A 21,164-nucleotide genomic window follows, 5' to 3' on the forward strand; every position below is an offset into this window, starting at 1 on the left:
TTCGGAGTCCCGGATGAGATCTCGGACATCACGAGGAGCTTTGGAATGGTCCGGAGGTAAATATTGATATATAGGAAGTTCTGTTTTGGTCACCGGAAAAGTTTTGGGCTCATCGGTAGTGTACCCGGAGTGTCGGGAGGGTGCTGGAGGACGCCCGAGAGGGGTGTGACGACCAAAGGACTTCATGGGATGTTATAGGAAGTGTACCAGCCCTTATTGGTCTGGCCAAGGCCTTCCCTAAAGGCCCATGCGGCTAGGTATAAAGAGATAAGGCAAAAGAGGTTTTAAAAAGAAGGGACCCACCTCCCTTGTGGGAGGTGGACTCCTCCCTAGCTCGGCTGAACCTCTCCTCCTTGGAGGAGGGGCCAAGGAAGCCATCCCTCTCCCTCCTCCTATATATACTTGAGGTTTTGGCCCTTTTGAGACACACAATTGATCCCTCCACGACGCAGCCATATTCCTCCTCCTCCTCGTCCCCCGTAGTGCTTAGCGAAGCTGTGAACGAGTACCACGTAGCTCCGCCGTTACCACGCTGTCGTGTTGCCGGAGCTCTCCCTCAACCTCTCCTCCATTCTTGATGGATCAAGGCATTGGAGACTTCACCGGGCTGCACGTGTGTTGAATGCGGAGGCTCCGACGTTCGACGCATAGATCGGAATCCAGTGCGATCTGAATCACTGCGAGTACGACTCCATCAACCGCATTCTAGCTACGCTTCCTCTTAGCAATCTTCAAAGGTATGAAGATGCTCTACAACCTATGTCATTGCTGGTTTCTCCATAGATAGGTCCTTGCATGGCGAAGGAAAATTTTGAAATTAATACGATCCCCAATAGTGGCATCCGAGCCAAGGTTCTATGCATAGATTCTATGCATGAGTAGAACTCAAAAGTTGTGGGCATTGATTTTTCAATTTGCTCGCCGTTACTAGTCTTATCTTGATTCGGCGGCATCGTGGGATGAAGCACCCCGGACCGACTTTACACGTAACCTTACGTGAGAGTAGTTCCACCGACCGACATGCACTTGTTGCATAAGGTGGCTAGCGGGTGTCTATCTCTCCCACTTTAGTCGGATCGGATTCGATGAAGAGGGTCCTTATGAAGGGTAAATAGCATTGGCATATCAACGTTGTGGCTGGCACGTAGGTAAGAAACGTTCTTGCTAGAAACCCTAACCATGCATGTAAAACTTGCAGCAACAATTAGAGGACGTCTAACTTGTTTTTGCAGGGTATGCTATGTGATGTGATATGGCCAAAAGGATGTGATGTATGAGATTGATCATGTTCTTGTAATAGGATTCACGACTTTTATGTCGATGAGTATGACAATCGGTAGGAGCCATAGGAGTTGTCTTAATTTATTGTATGAGATGCAACGCCATGTTGATTACTTTACTTTATCGCTAACGGTTAGCTATAGTAGTAGAAGTAATAGTTGGCGTGATGACTCCATGGAGACACAATGACGGAGATCATGGTGTCATGCCGGTGACGATGATGATCATGGTGCCCCGAAGATGGTGATCAAAGGAGCAAGATGATATTGGCCATATGATGCCACTTTATGATTACATGTGATGTTTATCATGTTTTACATCTTATTGCTTAGAACAACGGTAGCAAAGATAAGATGATCCCTCATAAAATTTCGAGATATGTATTCCCCTAAGTGTGCACCGTTACGAAGGTTCGTTGTTTCGAAGCACCACGTGTTGATCGGGTGTGATAGATTCTAACGTTCGCATACAACGGGTGTAAGTCAGTTTACACACGCAGAACACTTAGGTTGACTCGACGAGCCTAGCATGTACAGACATGGCCTCGAATATGGGAGACTGAAAGGTCGAACATGAGTCGTATGGTTGATATGATCAGCATAGAGATGCTCACCATCGAGGACTAGTCCGTCTCACGTGATGATCAAACACGGGCTAGTCGACGTGGATCATGTGTCACTTGGATGACTAGAGGGATGTCGATCTAAGTGGGAGTTCACTAGTAATTTGATTAGATGAACTTAATTATCATGAACTTAGTCTAAAAGTGTCTTCACAAATATTGTAGATCCAATGGCCAACACAAATGTCTCGTTCAACTTCAACACGTTCCTATAGAAAACCAAGATGAAAGACGATGGGAGCAACTATGCGGATTGGGCTCGTAACTTAAAGCTCATCCTCAGTGCTGCCAAGAAGGCATATGTCCTTACTGCACCGCTAGGTGATCCTCCCGTTCTCGTGGCAGACCAGGATGCTAGGAACGCCTGGCAGTCGCGGAGTGATGACTACTCTCTCATTTAGTGCGGCATGCTTTACAGTTTAGAACCGGGGCTCCAAAGGCATTTTGAGCAACACGGAGCATATGAGATGTTCGAGGAGCTAAAACTTGTTTTTCAAGCTCATGCCCGGGTTGAGAGATATGAAGTCTCCGACAAGTTCTTTAGCTCTAAGATGGAGGAGAATAGTTTTGTCAGTGAGCACATACTCAAAATGTCTGGGTTGCACAACCGCCTGACTCAGCTGGGAGTTGAACTTCTGGATGATGCGGTCATTGGCAGAATCCTCGAGTCGGTTCCACCTAGCTATAAAGGCTTTGTGATGAATTACAACATGCAAGGGATGGAAAAGACTATTCCCGAGTTGTATTCAATGCTGAAATCTGCGGAGGTAGAAATCAAGAAAGAGCATCAAGTGTTGATGGTCAATAAGACCACCAGTTTCAAGAAGGGCAAGGGTAAGAAAAGCTTCAAGAAAGCCGGCAAAGCAGTTGCCACGCCCGGTAAGCCAGTTGCTGGGAAGAAGTCAAAGAAAGGACCCAAGTGTGAGACTGAGTGCTATTAGTGCAAGGGAAACGGTCACTCGAAGCGGAATTGCCCCAAGTACTTAGCGGACAAGAAGGTCGGCAACGTCAAAGGTATATGTGATATACTTGTTATTGATGTGTACCTTACCAGCGCTCGTAGTAGCTCCTGGGTATTTCATACCGGTGTTGTTGCTCACATTTGCAACTCTAAGTAGGAACTACGGAACAAGCATAGGCTGGCTAAGGACGAGGTGATGATGCACATCGGAAATGGTTCCAAGGTCGATGTGATTGTTGGAATTGTGCCCTAGAGGCAATAATAAATATAGTTATTATTATAACTCCTGTATCAAGATAATCGTTTATTATCCATGGTATAATTGTATTAAATGAAGACTTATATACATGTGTGGATACATAGACAAAACACTGTCCCTAGCAAGCCTCTAGTTGGCTAGCCAGTTGATCAAAGATAGTCAGGGTCTTCTGATTATGGACAAGGTGTTGTTGCTTGATAACTGGATCATGTCATTAGGAGAATCACGTGATGGACTAGACCCAAATTAATAGACGTAGCATATTGATCGTGTCATTTTGTTGCTACTGTTTTCTGCGTGTCAAGTATTTGTTCCTATGACCATGAGATCATATAACTCACTGACACCGGAGGAATGCTTTACGTGTATCAAACGTCGCAACGTAACTGGGTGACTATAAAGATGCTCTACAGGTATCTCCGAAGGTGTTCGTTGAGTTAGTATGGATCGAGACTGGGATTTGTCACTCCGTGTAACGGAGAGGTATTTCGGGGCCACTCGGTAATACAACATCACACACAAGCCTTGCAAGCAATGTGACTTAGTGTAAGTTGCGGGATCTCGTATTACGAAACGAGTAAAGAGACTTGCCGGTAAACAAGATTGAAATAGGTATGCGGATACCGACGATCGAATCTCGGGCAAGTAACATACCGAAGGACAAAGGGAATGACATACAGGATTATATGAATCCTTGGCACTGAGGTTCAAACGATAAGATCTTCGTAGAATATGTAGGATCCAATATGGGCATCCAGGTCCCGTTATTGGATATTGACCGAGGAGTCACTTGGGTCATGTCTACATAGTTCTCGAACCCGCAGGGTTTGCACACTTAAGGTTCGACGTTGTTTTATGCGTATTTGAGTTATATGGTTGGTTACCGAATGTTGTTCGGAGTCCCGGATGAGATCACGAACGTCACGAGGGTTTCCGGAATGGTCCGGAAACAAAGATTGATATATAGGTTGACCTCATTTGATTACTGGAAGGTATTCGGAGTTACCGGGAATGTACCGGGAATGACGAATGGGTTCCGGGTGTTCACCGGGGGGGGGGGGGGGGGGCAACCCACCCCGGGGAAGCCCATAGGCCTTGGGGGAGGCGCACCGGCCCTTAGTGGGCTGGTGGGACAGCCCAAAAAGGCCCTATGCGCCATAGGAAGAAAATCAAAGAGAAAAGAAAAAAAGAGGAGGTTGGAAAAGGGGGAAGGACTCCTCCTTCCAAACCTAGTTGGACTCGGTTTGGAAGGGGAGGGTTGCCCCCCTTGGCTGGGCCGAACCCCTTGGGGGTCCTTGGACCCCAAGGCAAGGCTCCCCCTCTTCCCCCTATATATACGGAGGTTTTAGGGCTGATTTGACACAACTTTGCCACGGCAGCCCGACCACATATCTCCACGGTTTTACCTCTAGATCACGTTTCTGCGGAGCTCGGGCGGAGCCCTGCTGAGATTAGATCACCACCAACCTCCGGAGCGCCGTCACACTGCCGGAGAACTCATCTACCTCTCCGTCTCTCTTGCTGGATCAAGAAGACCGAGATCATCGTCGAGCTGTACGTGTGCTGAACGCGGAGGTGCCGTCCGTTCGGCACTAGATCGTGGGACTGATCGCGGGGCGGTTCGCGGGGCGGATCGAGGGACGTGAGGACGTTCCACTACATCAACCGCGTTCACTAACGCTTCTGCTGTGCGATCTACAAGGGTACGTAGATCGAATATCCCCTCTCGTAGATGGACATCACCATGATAGGTGTTCGTGCGCGTAGGAAAATTTTTGTTTCCCATGCGACGTTCCCCAACAGTGGCATCTTGAGCTAGGTTCATGCGTAGATGTCTTCTCGAGTAGAACACAAAAGTTTTTGTGGGCGGTGATGTGCGTTTTGCTGCCCTCCTTAGTCTTTTCTTGATTCTGCGGTATTGTTGGATTGAAGCGGCTTGGACCGACATTACTCGTACGCTTACGAGAGACTGGTTTCATCGTCACGAGTAACTCCGTTGCTCAAAGATGACTGGCAAGTGTCGGTTTCTCCAACTTTAGTTGAATCAGATTTGACCGAGGAGGTCCTTGGATGAGGTTAAATAGCAACTCATATATCTCCGTTGTGGTGTTTGCGTAAGTAGGATGCGATCCTACTAGATACCCATGGTCACCACGTAAAACATGCAACAACAAAATTAGAGGACGTCTAACTTGTTTTTGCAGGGTATGCTTGTGATGTGATATGGCCAACGATGTGATGTGATATATTGGATGTATGAGATGATCATGTTGTAATAGAAATATCGACTTGCACGTCGATGGTACGGCAACCGGCAGGAGCCATAGGGTTGTCTTTATACTAACGTTTGTGCTTGCAGATGCGTTTACTATTTTGCTAGGATGTAGCTTTAGTAGTAATAGCATGAGTAGCACGACAACCCCGATGGCGACACGTTGATGGAGATCATGGTGTGGCGCCGGTGACAAGTAGGTCGTGCCGGTGCTTTGGTGATGGAGATCAAGGAGCACGTGATGATGGCCATATCATGTCACTTATGAATTGCATGTGATGTTAATCCTTTTATGCACCTTATTTTGCTTAGAACGACGGTAGCATTATGAGGTGATCTCTCACTAAAATTTCAAGACAAAATTGTGTTCTCCCCGACTGTGCACCGTTGCTACAGTTCGTCGTTTCGAGACACCACGTGATGATCGGGTGTGATAGACTCAACGTTCACATACAACGGGTGCAAAACAGTTGCGCACGCGGAACACTCGGGTTAAGCTTGACGAGCCTAGCATGTACAGACATGGCCTCGGAACACATGAGACCGAAAGGTCGATCATGAACCATATAGATGATATGATTAGCATAGGGATGCTTACCACTGAAACCATACTCAACTCACGTGATGATCGGACTTGAGCTAGTGTAAGTGGATCATGAACCACTCAAATGACTAGAGAGATGTACTTTTTGAGTGGGAGTTTAGCGAGTTATTTGATTAAGTTAATCTCTAAATATCTTGAACATAGTCTAAGTCCACTTTGAATATATTTGTGTTGTAGATCATGGCTCACGCGACAGTCACCCTGAATTTTAATACGTTCCTAGAGAAAGCTAAGTGGAAAGATGATGGAAGCAACTTTGTAGACTGGGCTCGTAATCTTAAGCTAATCTTACAAGCTGGGAAGAAGGATTATGTCCTTAATTCTGCGCTAGGAGATGAACCACCCGCTACGGCTGACCAGGATGTTATGAACGCTTGGTTAACACGTAAGGAGGACTACTCAGTAGTTCAATGTGCAGTCTTGTATGGCTTAGAACCGGGACTTCAACGTCGCTTTGAGCGTCATGGAGCATTTGAGATGTTCTAGGAGTTGAAGTTTATCTTTCAGAAGAACGCCCGGATCGAGAGGTATGAGACCTCCGATAAATTCTATGCTTGCAAGATGGAGGAGAACTCGTCTGTCAGTGAACATGTGCTCAAAATGTCTGGGTACTCAAATCGTCTAGCTGAGCTGGGGATTGAACTCCCGCAATAGGGTATCACCGACAGAATCCTTCAATCACTGCCGCCAAGCTATAAAGGCTTTGTGTTGAACTACAACATGCAAGGGATGAACAAGTCACCCGGCGAGTTGTTTGTGATGCTGAAAGTCGCAGAGTGTGAACTCCGTAAAGAGCATCAAGTGTTGATGGTGAATAAGACCACTAGTTTCAAGAGAAACGGCAAAGGCAAGAAGGGTAATTCAAAGAAGAGCGGCAAGCCTATTGCTAATCCGACGAAGAAACCCAAAGCTGGACCTAAGCCTGAAACAGAGTGTTACTATTGGAAGGGTATGGGTCACTGGAAGCGTAATTGCCCCAAGTATCTGGCTGATAAGAAGGCGGCCAAAGAAAAATCAGGTATATTCGATATACGTGTTATTGATGTGTACTTAACCGGCTCTCGTAGTAGTGCCTGGGTATTCGATACCGGTTCTGTTGCTCATATTTGCAACTCGAAACAGGAACTGCGGAATAGACGAAGGCTGGCGAAAGATGAAGTGACGATGCGCGTAGGAAATGGTTCCAAGGTTGATGCAATCGCCGTCAGCACAGTTTCACTTCAGTTACCATCAGGATTAGTTATGAACTTGAATCATTGTTATTTAGTGCCTGCGTTGAGCATGAACATTATATCTGGATCTGTTTATTGCGAGACGGTTCTCTTTTAAGTCAGAGAATAATGGTTGTTCTATTTCTATGAGTAACATCTTTTATGGTCATGCACCCAATGTGAGAGGATTTTTCATATTGAATCTTGATAGTGATACACACATACATAACATTGAGACCAAAAGAGTTAGAGTTAACAATGATAGCGCCATATTTTTGTGGCACTGCCGCTTAGGTCATATTGGTATAAAGCGCATGAAGAAACTCCATGCCGATGGACTTTTGGAGTCACTTGACTTTGATTCACTTGACACGTGCGAACCATGCCTCATGGGCAAGATGACTAAAACTCCGTTCTTCGGAACAATGGAGCGTGCAAGTGACTTGTTGGAAATCATACATACCGATGTGTGCGGTCCGATGAGCGTAGAGGCACGCGGTGGATATCGTTATTTTCTCACCTTCACTGACGATTTGAGTAGATATGGTTATGTCTACTTAATGAAGCACAAGTATGAAACATTTGAAAAGTTCAAGCAATTTCAGAGTGAAGTTGAAAATCATTGTAACAAGAAGATCAAGTTCCTACGGTCTGATCGTGGGGGTGAATATCTGAGTTTCGAGTTTGATGCTCACTTAAGACAATGTGGAATTGTTTCACAGTTGACACCGCCTGGAACACCACAGCGTAATGGTGTGTCCGAACGTCGTAATCGTACTTTATTAGAGATGGTGGGATCTATGATGTCTCTTACCGGTTTGCCGTTATCATTTTGGGGTTATGCATTAGAAACAGCTGCATTCACTTTAAATAGGGCACCATCAAAATCCGTTGAGACGACACCATACGAACTGTGGTATGACAAAAGGCCAAAGTTGTCGTTTCTTAAAGTTTGGGGATGTGATGCTTATGTCAAAAAGCTTCAGCATGAAAAGCTGGAACCCAAAGCGGAAAAGTGCATCTTCATAGGTTACCCAAAAGAGAGAGTTGGGTACACCTTCTATCTCAAATCCAAGGGCAAAGTGTTTGTTGCTAAAAACAGAGCTTTTCTCGAGAAGGAGTTTCTCTCGAGAGAATTGAGTGGGAGGAAGATAGAACTTGATGAGGTTTTCGAACCTCTTATCCCTCTAGATGGTGGCGCAGGGCAAGGGGAAACCTCTGTCATTGCGACGCCGGTTGAGGAGGAAGTTAATGATGATGATCATGAAACTCCGGTTCAAGTTCCTGTCGAACCACGCAGGTCGACGAGACCACGTGCTGCTCCAGAGTGGTACGGTAATCCCGTTTTGTCAATCATGTTGTTAGACAACAATGAACCTGTAAGTTATGAAGAAGCAATGGTGGGCCCAGATTCCAACAAATGGCTAGAAGCCATGAAGTCCGAGATAGGATCCATGTATGAGAACAAAGTGTGGACTTTGGAAGTACTATCTGAGGGCCGCAAGGCTATTCAGAACAAATGGATCTTCAAGAGGAAGACGGGCGCTGACGGCAATGTGACCGTTTATAAAGCTCGACTTGTGGCAAAGGGTTTTTCACAAGTTCAAGGAGTTGACTACGATGAGACATTCTCACCCGTAGCGATGCTTAAGTCCGTGAGAATCATGTTAGCAATAGCTGCATTTTTCGATTATGAAATCTGGCAGATGGATGTCAAAACGGCGTTCCTTAACGGTTTCCTTAAGGAAGAGTTGTATATGATGCAACCCGAAGGTTTTGTCGATCCTAAGAATGCTAACAAGGTGTGCAAGCTCCAGCGATCCATTTATGGACTGGTGCAAGCATCTCGGAGTTGGAACAAACGCTTTGATGAGGTGATCAAAGCATTTGGGTTTATACAAGTGGTTGGAGAATCTTGTATTTACAAGAAAGTGAGTGGGAGCTCTGTGGCGTTTCTAATATTATATGTGGATGACATATTGCTGATTGGAAACAACGTAGAGTTTTTGGAGAGCATAAAGGATTACTTGAATAAAAGTTTCTCTATGAAGGACCTAGGAGAAGCTGCTTACATTCTAGGCATTAAGATCTACAGGGATAGATCGAAACGCCTGATAGGACTTTCACAAAGCACATACCTTGATAAAGTTTTGAAGAGGTTCAGAATGGAACAGTCCAAGAAAGGGTTCTTGCCAGTTTTACATGGTACGAGATTGAGTAAGACTCAGTGCCCAACAACTGATGAGGATAGAGAGCATATGAGCACCGCCCCCTATGCTTCAGCCATAGGTTCTATCATGTATGCAATGCTGTGCACTAGACCGGACGATAGCTTGGCCATAAGTATGGTAGGCAGGTTCCAGAGTAATCCAGGAGTGGATCACTGGACGACGGTCAAGAATATCCTGAAGTACCTGAAAAGGACTAAGGAGATGTTTCTCGTGTATGGAGGTGACGAAGAGCTCGCCATAAAGGGTTACGTCGATGCAAGCTTTGACACAGATCCGGACGACTCTAAGTCGCAGACCGGATACGTATTTATTCTTAATGGGGGTGCGGTAAGCTGGTGCAGTTCCAAGCAAAGCGTCGTAGCAGATTCTACATGTGAAGCGGAGTACATGGCTGCCTCGGAGGCGGCTAAGGAGGGTGTCTGGATGAAGCAGTTCATGACGGATCTTGAAGTAGTGCCAAGTGAACTGAATCCAATAACCTTATTCTGTGACAACACGGGTGCCATTGCCCTAGCAAAGGACCCACGGTTTCACAAGAAGTCCAGACACATCAAACGACGCTTCAACCTCATCCGCAACTACGTCGAAGGGGAGGACGTAAATATATGCAAAGTGCACACGGATCTGAATGTAGCGGACCCGCTGACTAAACCTCTTCCACGGGCAAAGCATGATCAACACCAGAACTGTATGGGTGTTAGATTTATTACAATGTAATTCACGTGATGATGTGAGGGCTAGATTATTGACTCTAGTGCAAGTGGGAGACTGTTGGAATTATGCCCTAGAGGCAATAATAAATATAGTTATTATTATAATTCCTATATCAAGATAATCGTTTATTATCCATGCTATAATTGTATTAAATGAAGACTTATATACATGTGTGGATACATAGACAAAACACTGTCCCTAGCAAGCTTCTAGTTGGCTAGCCAGTTGATCAAAGATAGTCAGGGTCTTCTGATTATGGACAAGGTGTTGTTGCTTGATAACTGGATCACGTCATTAGGAGAATCACGTGATGGACTAGACCCAAACTAATAGACGTAGCATATTGATCGTGTCATTTTGTTGCTACTGTTTTCTGCGTGTCAAGTATTTGTTCCTATGACCATGAGATCATATAACTCACTTACACCGGAGGAATGCTTTGTGTGTATCAAACGTCGCAACGTAACTGGGTGACTATAAAGATGCTCTACAGGTATCTCCGAAGGTGTTCGTTGAGTTAGTATGGATCGAGACTGGGATTTGTCACTCCGTGTAACGGAGAGGTATCTCGGGGCCCACTCGGTAATACAACATCACACACAAGCCTTGCAAGCAATGTGACTTAGTGTAAGTTGCGGGATCTTGTATTACGGAACGAGTAAATAGATTTGCCGGTAAACGAGATTGAAATAGGTATGCGGATATTGACGATCGAATCTCGGGCAAGTAACATACCGAAGAACAAAGGGAATGACATACGGGATTATATGAATCCTTGGCACTGAGGTTCAAACAATAAGATCTTCGTAGAATATGTAGGATCCAATATGGGCATCCAGGTCCCGCTATTGTATATTGACCGAGGAGTCACTCGGGTCATGTCTACATAGTTCTCGAACCCGCAGGGTCTGCACACTTAAGGTTCGACGTTGTTTTATGCGTATTTGAGTTATATGGTTGGTTACCGAATGTTGTTCGGAGTCCCGGATGAGATCACGGACGTCACGAGGGTTTCCGGAATGGTCTGGAAACGAAGATTGATATATAGGATGACCTCATTTGATTACCGGAAGGTTTTCGGAGTTACCGGGAATGTACCGGGAATGACGAATGGGTTCCGAGTGTTCACCGGGGGGGGGGGGGGACCCACCCCGGGGAAGCCCATAGGCCTTGGGGGTGGCGCACCAGCCCTTAGTGGGCTGGTGGGATAGGCCGAGAAGGCCCTATGCGCCATAGGAAGAAAATCAAAGAGAAAAGAAAAAAAAGGAGGAGGTGGGAAAAGGGGGAAGGACTCCTCCTTCCAAACCTAGTTGGACTCGGTTTGGAAGGGGAGGGTTGCCCCCCCTTGGCTCGGCCGAACCCCTTGGGGGTCCTTGGACCCCAAGGCAAGGCTCCCCCTCTTCCCCCTATATATACAGAGGTTTTAGGGCTGATTTGACACAACTTTGCCACGGCAGCCCGACCACATATCTCCACGGTTTTACCTCTAGATCGCGTTTCTGCGGAGCTCGGGCGGAGCTCTGCTGAGATTAGATCACCACCAACCTCCGGAGCACCGTCATGCTGCCGGAGAACTCATTTACCTCTCTGTCTCTCTTGCTGGATCAAGAAGGCCGAGATCATCGTCGAGCTGGACGTGTGCTGAACGCGGAGGTGCCGTCCGTTCGGCACTAGATCGTGGGACTGATCGCGGGACGGTTCGCGGGGCAAATCGAGGGACGTGAGGACGTTCCACTACATCAACCGCGTTCACTAACGCTTCTGCTGTGCGATCTACAAGGGTACGTAGATCGAATATCTCCTCTCGTAGATGGACATCACCATGATAGGTCTTCGTGCGCGTAGGAAAATTTTTGTTTCCCATGCGACGTTCCCCAACAGTGATCGCCGTCGACACGCTACCGCTACATCTACCTTCGGGATTAATTATAAATCTTAATAATTGTTATTTAGTACCAGCTTTAAGCATGAACATTGTATCTGGATCTCGCTTGATGCAAGATGGCTACCCATTTAAATCTAAGAATAATGGTTGTTCTATTTATATGAGTGGTATGTTTTATGGTCATGCTCCACTGGTAAATGGTTTATTCCTGATGAATCTCGATCGTGATGGTACACATATTCATAGTGTGAGTTCTAAAAGATGCAAGGTTTATAATGATAGTCCCACATACTTGTGGCACTGCCGCCTTGGTCATATCGGTGTAAAGCGCATGAAGAAACTCCATACCGATGGACTTTTGGAGTCTCTTGATTTTGAATCATTTGACACATGCGAGCCGTGCATCATGGGCAAGATGACCAAGACACCATTCTCCGGAATAATGGAGCAAGCGACCAACTTATCGGAAATAATACATACCGATGTATGTGGTCCAATGAGCGTTGAAGCTCGCGGAAGCTATCATTATGTTCTCACCCTCACTGATGATTTGACTAGATATGGGTATGTCTACTTAATGAAGCACAAGTCTGAAACTTTTGAAAAGTTCAAGGAATTTCAGAATGAGGTGGAGAATCAACGTGACAAGAAAATAAAGTTCTTATGACCCGATCCTGGAGGAGAATATTTGAGTCACGAGTATGGCACACACCTAAGGATATGTGGAATTGTTTCACAACTCACGCTGCGTGGCACACCGCAGCATAACGATGTGTCTGAATGTCGTAATCACACTCTATTAGATATGGTACGATCTATGATGTCTCTTACCAATTTACCGCTATCATTATGGGGATATGCATTGGAAACTGCCGCATTCACTTTAAATAGGGCACCGTCTAAGTCCGTTGAGACGACACCGTATGAATTATGGTTTGGCAAGAAACCTAAGCTGTCATTTCTGAAAGTTTGGGGCTGCGATCCTTATGTGAAGAAACTTCAACCACATAAGCTCGAACCTAAAGCTGAAAAAGGCGTCTTCATATGATACCCTAAGGAAACAATTGGGTACACCTTCTATCTTAGATCCGGAGGCAAGATCTTTGTTGCTAGAAATGGATCCTTTCTAGAGAAAGGGTTTCTCTCGAAAGAAGTAAGAGGGAGGAAAATAGAACTTGATGAGGTAATTGTACCTCCTCTCAAATCGAAAATAGCGAGCGCAAGAAAATTTCTGTGAGGCGCCTGCACCGGCTAGAGATGAAGTTAATGATGATGATCATGACACTTCGGATCAAGTTGCTATTGAACCTCGAAGGTCGACAAGGGTACGTTCCGCACTAGAGTGGTACAACAACCCAGTCATGGAAATCATGTTGTTAGACAACAGTGAACCTTTGAACTATCAAGAAGTGATCTTGTTGGGGCATAGTTTATGCCTAAGTAATTTTGGTGATTGATGACAGTACCGCAAAGGACTAACCGTGTGTCATTAAGATTTCAGATAACAGACATCAGCGGCACAAGACGACTCGCCCCCTCGTTCGTGGAACAGAAGGCCGGCGTTCTCTACGATTCTCTTTATTTGAGTCATAGGAAAGCCGTACTATTAAGAGGGGAACCGTAGTGGAAAGGTTTGGGTGGAATCAATCTTTGCACGCGCACACTTCACATATTTTCCCCTTGCCAGCATCTTTGGAGTGGCTCCCGCTTTTGTGTTTCCCTCTTCTGTGCAAATGGTCCCTCAGCGATAGTACCGCTGGGCCAAACGGTAGTACCGCTAGCCCTAGCGGTAGTACCGCTGCAGCCAGCGGTAGTACCGCTGGAGTGCTAGCGGTAGTACCGCTGCAGCCAGCAGTAGTACTGCTATCTGGCGGTAGTACCGCCCCTCGTCAGCGGTAGTACCGCTCCAGGAGCTCAGTACCGCCTGCCTAGCGGTTGTACGTGGACGGACCTTTTTGCGAAGACTTTCTAGGCGGTGGTAGTGCGTATGCACTACCAGGGGCCCAGCGGTAGTACCGCTGCAGCCAGCGGTAGTACCGCTGGAGTGCTAGCGGTAGTACCGCTGCATCCAGCGGTAGTACCGCTAGACTCGGGCTGAGAGTGGGAAAACGGTTGGATTTTCCCCCTCACTATATAAAGGGTTCTTCTAGCTGTGGAACCTTATCTCTTACCCTCCCAAGCTCCATTGTTGCTCCCTAAGCTCAAAAGTGCCCGATCTCTCTCCCTAGCCAATCAAACTTGTTGATTCTTTAGGGATTGGTTGAGAAGGCCTAGATCCACACTTCCACCAAGAGAAAAGTTGATTCCCCCACCAATCCCTTGCAGATCTTGTTACTCTTGGGTGTTTGAGCATCCTAGACGGTTGAGGTCACCTCGAAGCCACATTCCATTGTGGTGAAGCTTCGTGGTCTTGTTGGGAGCCTCCAAGCTTTGTGTGGACTTTGCCCCAACCTTGTTTGTAAAGGTTCGGTCGCCGCCTTCAAGGGGACCTATAGTGGAATCACGGTACCTTGTGTCATGCGAGGGCGTGAGGAGAATACGGTGGCCTTAGTGGCTTATTGGGGAGCATTGTGCCTCCACACCGCTCCAATGGAGACGTACTTCCTGTCAAAGGGAAGGAACTTCAGTAACACATCCTCGTCTCCATCGGTTCCACTTGTGGTTATCTCTAACCTTTACTTTGTGTATGCTTATGTTGTCGTCTATCTCTTACTTGTCTTAGTAGCTCTCGTTATTAGCTTCATTAGGGTTCACCCCATTGTTGTAATATTTGTGAACCCATATGTTGTTTACCTTAACTTGCTAAGATTAATTAAAAAGTGGTCGTTGCCTATTCACCCCCCCTAGTCAACCATATCGATCCTTTCAATTGGTATCAGAGCCACGTCTATTTATTAAGGATTTGACCACCCGAAGAGTATGGAAGGCGAAGAGGGAATTAACCATGGCCAACCCGAGGCCATGGACTTGACTTCGGTCACAAGGGACGACTTGAATACGGCTATGGCCGCCCTCAAGACGTCCTTGACGAATGAAGTCAAGACCATGCTTAAAGAGTTAATTGAGGGTTTTAAAAGTCCACCCGAACCGTCTATAGTGGTTAAACCCACCGTCACCGATTCGGAGGCCAACTCCTCTAAGGAAGCGGCTAAAGGTATGCGACCTTCCTCATCTCACGAAAAGGATGGGACTGGAACATATGCCTCAGTTCCACCCTCCATGGTCTATGGAGGATCCATTCCCGCACCGCGTCTTAATGCTGTTGGTCCTCCTCCTAAGCTTGTAAAAGGTGACTTTGCTAACTGGGTATTTTCTATTAAGTCTCATTTGAATCACAGCTCAACAAACTTGTGGAGAATCATCAAGCAAGGATATTATCCCCATGATCCAAGCAACCTCACTCCAAGAGAAGGTGCAGACAATCAATACAATCACTCCGCTTTGTTTATTCTCCAGTCCGCAGTGCCACCTGAAGATCTTCCTCACTTGCGTCCCTTCACATTGGCCAAGGATTGTTGGGAGCATATTATGGTGTTGTACAAGGGAAGCTCAATCATTCAACGATCCAACTATGAAGTGATACTTGATAAGGCTGATGAGTTTGTGATGAAGGAAGACGAGGACCCTCGTGATCTCTATCGGAGGGTGACTGCTATTGCTGTGGCACTCAAGGATCATGGGAGCAAGGATGTGGATGATACATGGGTCAAGCGCAAGTTTCTCAAAGCCATCATGCCTTTCAACAAAGCCATGTCATCTATCATTCGTCAGCGGCCAGACTTCCACTCCTTGTCTTCCAGTGAGGTGCTGGATGAATTCATTGCAATGTCAATCTTGAACGAAACAGCCGACAATGCACTTGTTCGTGTTCGCTCAAAGACAACTTCACCCAAACTTGCGTTGAAAGCAAAATCAATGCTTGAAGAAGAAGAAGAGGATGAGGAAGAGGAGAGCTGCCCTGAAGACACAAAGTATGCCTATCATGAGCACATGGCTTTGGCATCAAGGCAATTCTGGGGCAACAAGAGGAACTCAAGACCCACCTTCACCAAGAACAACTCGAGTGGTTTCAAGCCCAAACAACGAGTAAGGACATGTTATAACTGTGGTAACATGAGTCACTTCGTGGCCGAATGTCCCTATGAGAAAAGGGAAGACAACGGGGGCAAGTTCATTCGCAAAGACAAAACCAAATCATTTCCAATCAAGAACAACTTTGTGAAGAAACCCCACCCAAAAGGGATGGTGGCCCTTGAAGAGTACCCTTCTGATGATGATCATGATGATGATACAGTGGCAACGGCAACTGTTGCTATTGCCACTACCTCTCCCCAGAAGGTGTCTCTCTTCAACGCCCCCAACGAGAACCACATCACCAAGTGCATCATGGCAAAAGGTATCAATCAGGTAACTCCCATCATTAAGACCAACATCGCTACTGCTCCTTCATTGTTAAATTGTGTTGATGATAGTGATGTTGGGGAACTTAATGAGCATGATCTTGACAAGTTTCTGTGCACTATTAAGGGAGAACCCAAGAAGTACTTCGTTGCTCTCTTGGAACAACTGGGTGAGGCCACTGACCTCATTGAGTCTCATGAGGAGACCATCTCCGAGCTTCAGGGACACAGTAGTGACTATGCCGATGAAATTGCTGAATTATCTACTGCTCTAGAAAAGGAGCGCACTCTTCGTTTGGCTCTTGAGGAGTCATATAACGATGACTGTGCCAAAATGCAAAAGAAACTAGATCATGATGTTGTTCTTACTCGTATGCTTAAGTCTGAAAAGTATGCTCTTGGGGTTGGCCATGACAGACTCAAAGAGGAGTTTGACACACTTGACAAGGCCCACAAGGTCTTGAAAGGTGTTCATTTCTCTCTGAAAGAGTCTCATGATCAACTCCAAGCAAAACTTACCAACGAGATCTCTACTTGTCCTCCCTTTGTGTTAATTGATAATGCTTGTGCAACTAATCCCTGTTGTGAGCATGTACATCTTGTGGAGGAAAATGTCAAGTTAAAGGAGAAACTTGAGAAGGGCCTTGTGGCATGCATACAAGGTGAGAAGAGCCTGAACGATCTCTTGGGCACTCAAAAAGGTATTGTAGGAAAGGAGGGACTTGGACTTACCTCCAAGTCAAAAGGTAAAAGGAGGAACAGGAACAAACGATCTCCTACCCTCATGGACATCTTTGTCAAAGAGGGTGAGGGGACTCAGAAGGTGAATAGGAACAAGGTGGACTATGGAAACCTCAAGAAGGGCAAAACCATTCCTACTAACACAGCCGGCAAACTCAATTCTTCTTATGTCTTATGTTGTGCTAGTGATGGGCATGTTTATGCCAGATTTGTTGGTTCCTATGATGAGTATATTGAATGGGCTATTTGGGTTCCTAAGACCCTTATCTCTAACATGAAAGGACCCATTAAAAAATGGGTACCTAAAACCAAGCCTTGATCTATTGAAGGAGTTTGCTTCCGGTGGGGTGTCATGGTTGCTCGATAGTGGAGCAACAAATCATATGACCGGAAGCAAGGACTTAGTGGTGGATGTGCATCCTTCTCCATCTATGCCCACCCATGTCCAATTCGCCGATGCATCCTCGTCAAAGGTATTGGGATTTGGTAAGGTGGTCGTCTCTCAAGAGTTATCTATTGAGAATGTCATGCTTGTTGAGTCACTTGCCTACAATTTACTTTCGGTTCGTCAACTTGCAATTATGGGTTTTTCCACATTCTTTAATCTTGATACTGTGGTCCTCTTGAGGAGAAATACTCTTAAAGTAGCCTATGTTGGATATGTCGAAAATGGTCTTTATGTGGTGAACTTCTCAAAGCGACCCACTAAGACCGCGACATGTTTAATGGCTAAAGTTGATGTGGGCTGGCTTTGGCATCGCCGTTTAGCTGATGTCAATATGAGGTATTTGCAAAGTCTTCTGACAGGGGACCATATTCATGGACTAACAAATGTGAGTTTTGCTAAAGATCATGTTTGCAGTGCCTGCATTGAAGGAAAGATTCATGAAACTGCTCATCGTCCAACAACTCTTATCTACACTAAGAGGCCATTGGAGCTTCTCCATATGGATCTGTTTGGCCCTCCATCATTTGATAGTCTTGGAGGCAGAAAGTATTGCTTGGTGATTGTTGACGACTACTCAAGATATACCTGGGTATATTTCTTCAAAAAGAAGAGTGAAACTCAACAAACTGTCATCAACTTTGCTAAAGAAGCCCAACGTCAACATGAAGCAAAGATCTTGATGATTATAAGTGACAACGGCACCGAGTTCAAGAACTACACCTTGGATGAGTTTCTAGGTGATGAGGGAATAAAACACCAATATTCTACACCATATACCCCTCAACAAAACGGCGTAGCAGAAAGGAAGAACCGGACCTTGATAGACGCTGCAAGGACAATGATGGCAGAAATCAAATCTCCATATAACTTCTGGGCAGAGGCCATCAACACAGCATGTCATGCATCCAATCGGCTCTATATCCGCAAAGGCTTGAACAAGACTCTGTATGAGATTCTAACTGGAAACAAACCCAATCTCAAGTACTTCCGGGTATTCGGTTGTAAGTGTTTCATTCTCAAGAAAGGTGCACGTTTAGCTAAATTTGATTCTAGAGCACATGAGGGCATCTTTGTTGGTTATGCTACAAACTCTCATGCTTACCGTGTCCTCAACAAGTCCACCGAACTCATTGAGGAGACGTGTAACGTGGAGTTTAATGAAAATAATGGCTCCCAAGTGGAGCAAAGTGGTCTTTGTGATGTAGGTGATGAAATTCCTCCCCAAGCCATAACAAGAATGGGGATTGGTCAAATACTCCCCATTGAGGAACCCCTTGCGGCCGAAGGAGAAGGACAATGCTCTATTCAAGTGGAGCCATCACCTCCACAAGCCCCACACACTTCCGATGAACAAAGAGAAGACTCAACAAAATGAACAAGCTCAAGGTCAAGATAAATTGCCCAACAATGATGATGTGTCTCATGATATTCAAGCACTCTCCCAAGACTCCGAACCTGCTCATGATCAAGATCAAGTGCAACCACGAGATTCAGACCAAGTAGAAGCACAAGATCAAGATCAAGAGCAACCACAAATACAAGAACAAACTAGTGAACCTGCTCAAGTCAAAGGACAAGATGATCAGGATACTGTCTCACAATTCCCTTCTGTAGCACCAACAGCCGGTGCCAAGGGAGGCTCAAGACGCAAGGACAAGCAAAGTAAACAAGTCGATGCTCCCCCGTTATCCAATGAAGAACTCTTGGAGCGTCGAGCAGCCAAGATTGCGAACAAGCTGAGAGTCAAGTCACATCTTATGAAGAATGTACTTGGTAGTTTGAAAAAGGGAGTATCCACCCGTCAACAGATTTGGAATTATTGTGAGCATCACGCGTTTGTTTCGTATTGTGAACCTCAATAGGTACATGAAGCGCTCGATGATGAGGATTGGCTTATGGCCATGCATGAAGAACTTAACAACTTCGAGCGCAACCAAGTCTGGGATTTAGTGCCTAGGCCAACGGAGGAACATAATGTCATCGGGACCAAATGGATATTCAAGAACAAGCAAGATGCCAATGGGATTGTGATTCGAAACAAGGCAAGATTGGTGGCTCAAGGCTATTCCCAAGTCGAGGGTATCGACTACGGTGAAACCTTTGCCCCTGTTGCTCGTCTAGAATCTATTCACATGTTGCTTGCATTTGCTTCTCATCATAACTTCACATTACAACAAATGGATGTGAAAAGTGCCTTTCTTAATGGTCCTTTAAATGAATTGGTCTATGTCAAACAACCCCCGGGATTCGAACATCCCAAGCTCCCCAATCATGTGTACAAACTTAATAAGGCAATCTATGGCCTTAAACAAGCCCCACGTGCGTGGTATGAGTATCTTACTGAGTTGTTACAAGATCGTGGGTTTGAAATTGGGAAGATAGATCCCACTCTTTTTACTAAGAGGGTTAAAGGGGATTTGTTCATATGCCAACTATATGTTGATGATATTATCTTTGGCTCTCCTAACATTTCCTTCAATGAAGAATTTGCTGCACTAATGACTGAGAAATTTGAGAAGTCCATGATGGGAGAGTTGAAGTTCTTCCTCGGGTTCGAGATTAAACAAGGCCTAGAAGGGACCTTCATCAAACAAGCCAAGTACACTCAAGACATGCTCAAACGGTCCGAGCTCGAAGATGTCAAACCGGTCAAGTTCCCCATGCCAACAAGATGCAAGCTTGACAGTGATCCCAATGGTAAAGCAGTGGATCAAAAGGTATATCACTCCATGATTGGATCCCTTCTTTACCTTTGTGCATCTAGACCGGATATTATGTTGAGTGTAGGGATATGTGCACGGTTTCAATCCGCACCAAAAGAAAGACATTATATGGCTGTTAAGAAAATCTTTCGATATTTGGCTCATACCCCAAACTTTGGTCTTTGGTATCCCAAAGGAGAGAACTTCAATCTAGTTGGCTATTCTGACTCAGATTAGGCAGGAGATTGTGCGGAGAGGAAGTCAACTTCTGGAGGATGCCAATTCCTTGGTCTCTCATTGGTAAGTTGGTCTTCAAAGAAGCAGAATTGCGTCTCTCTATCATCCACCGAAGCTGAGTATGTGGCAGCTGCAAGTTGTTGTGCACAATTGCTATGGATGAGGCAAACTTTAAAGGATTACGGTGTCACTTGTGACAAAGTGCCTCTTCTATGTGACAATCAAAGTGCTATCAAGATTTCCCTCAACCCAGTGCAACATAGCAAAACCAAGCATATTGATATTCGTCATCACTTCATTCGTGAACATATCAAGCTAGGTGATATTGAGGTTCACTTCATCCACACTGAAGAGCAACTTGCAGATATTTTCACTAAGCCTCTAGATGAAGCAAGGTTCCGGGAGTTAAGGCATGAGCTAAATATCATTGATTCAAGTAATGTGGATTGAAGCTAGGCATGTTGCACCTCACTATGCATTCTATCTTGGTCTAGATGTAGGCATGGACATAGGGGGAGTGTTGTTCTCTCAATGAACTTTTCCTCCCCCCATTATGCATAAATCGATCTAGTATTTCACTTTAGCCATTGCCAAAT

This window comes from Hordeum vulgare, chromosome 5H, assembly GCF_904849725.1.
Source record: "Hordeum vulgare subsp. vulgare chromosome 5H, MorexV3_pseudomolecules_assembly, whole genome shotgun sequence".
In the NCBI taxonomy this organism is placed as follows: Eukaryota; Viridiplantae; Streptophyta; class Magnoliopsida; order Poales; family Poaceae; genus Hordeum; species Hordeum vulgare.